Source organism: Amblyraja radiata, chromosome 4, assembly GCF_010909765.2.
Source record: "Amblyraja radiata isolate CabotCenter1 chromosome 4, sAmbRad1.1.pri, whole genome shotgun sequence".
Lineage (NCBI taxonomy): Eukaryota > Metazoa > Chordata > Chondrichthyes > Rajiformes > Rajidae > Amblyraja > Amblyraja radiata.
This window is the reverse complement of record NC_045959.1, coordinates 6,045,953-6,047,753: the sequence shown is the minus strand read 5'-3', so window position 1 is coordinate 6,047,753 and position 1,801 is coordinate 6,045,953. Positions and strand designations below refer to the sequence as shown.

The following is a 1,801-nucleotide window of genomic DNA, read 5'->3' as shown; positions in this document are numbered from 1 at the left end:
TTTGTGTTGATGTAAGGCCACCAGCATGTCCATCTTCAGGGTAGGCTGTTCCAGGGTGAGTGACCTGGCTGGTGATCATCCCCCAAGGTATGTCAGGATTTCACTGACATCCCAATTTGGGTGTACCTATTTCTGGGGAATGGATTGATATACCTCTCCTGTATCTGATCACCAGTGAGCGGTACCCAAGTTGAGTAGGCTAACAGAACATGTCCTTCATTGTGGTGAAGACCTGCCAGGAGCTCCAGTACAGTTTTTTGTTATAGTTGAATGTGTAGTTCCTGTTTTGGAAACAGTGTACCATTTCTTGATGCTCCTCAGGTATGTTCCCTAGGATATGCGACGGAATGCTGTCATCAGGTTGATAGTGCTCCTGATCCAAGCACAGCAATGGTCTTCCCAATTCTGCAATTCTTTTAATGACCATGTCGAGGATCACTGGGAACCATGCTTGTGGACTTGGTCCACTGTAATTTGCGTAGTACCCGACTGATGATGCCGTAGTACCTATTGAAGAGGTAGAAGGAAAGGAAAACATAGAGATTAGGTTCCCCCCACCCCTCAATACGCGGGAATGTCTCCATTGCCGCTGCCTTGAGATTGGTTTCATGTGACGTAAGTTAGTACGTGGTGATTTAATTGGATATAAGGAATCGATATCTGGTGTCCATATTGCTTAGTGATTTCAGCAAATATTTTTGGTTTAAATGTATGTTTACAGTATTTAGCTCACCTGATAGGTGAGTTACTGATGGTCAAACATGTTTGACGACATACGGTTTCCAATTGTTAATAAATTGTCCCCTAATATCGATGTTCTCCGCCCAAGTGGTTTGGTATATGCCACCACTGATGTTGTTATCTTATAAACGAACATGCAAATTTGGTGGATTACTGAGCAAATGCTTCACTAGAATTAAGTAAGTTAATATATAACATGTTTAAGTCAATTCATATTGGCATTAAGTATTACAAGCTCAGTAACACATCAGGACACATAAGATGTTACTCAAAACAGGTGGAAGTGTACAACCATAATCCTTCCTGCCGATAAATTCCATGATAACACTACAGATTAATCCATTTGCCCCCATATTACAGGTATGGAGATAGTTTTGAACACTAGTATCTCAGCTCATAGGAAAGGTACAAAGTTCAGTAGCTGGTAATGCTGCTATATCCCAATTACTTTGCCACGTAGTTGATTGGTGGTTAATGCACCATGACTGATAGTCTTAATGAATACCAGATAACAACGTTGTGGATGGTCAACGTAAATATCTGGATATATATTTTGTGCACCGTTCCCAGAGGCACTGCAATACTGGGTCGATGCGTGGAGTGGACGGAGCAAGCCCCTATTCCATCTCCCTGTTCCAAAATTCAATTTAATATATGGTCCCTAGATAAGGGACGTATCAGATTATTAAACTGATAAGAACAGATACTACACTTGATCTTAGCCAAAAGGCCGAGAAGCGATGCAGCTAAAGCTGTATCCAAGGATAGTTTGTCGTTAATATATAGACATGCCATGACGGAATGTTTCTAAGTGTCAGGGCTAGTTGATTCTGGATAACTTTGACTTAAATGCCGCAACGCTCATCATGGTTACTCCATCCAGGTAATTGCGGTATATCCGAAACTTATATGAGAAGGTACTGAATAGTGTGCATCTTCAAGGTCGATGTCTACCATAAAGTATCCTTGGATCCATGGTAGTAGTTACAAATCCCATGAATGGGTATACCTGGTGAAATACTCAAGTGGTTTATCAACGATGGTGCGACATTCACCATCG

The 1,801-nt window shown here is 41.5% G+C and overlaps 1 non-coding gene across 1 annotated transcript; it reads right to left on the bottom strand.

The window, feature by feature from the left end:
* Positions 1–1,291: 1,291 nt before the first annotated feature.
* LOC116972643 lies at positions 1,292–1,483 on the bottom strand. Its single transcript, XR_004411842.1, has one exon. It is a non-coding gene; the product is annotated as a U2 spliceosomal RNA (small nuclear RNA).
* Between the last annotated feature and the right edge of the window lie 318 nt (positions 1,484–1,801).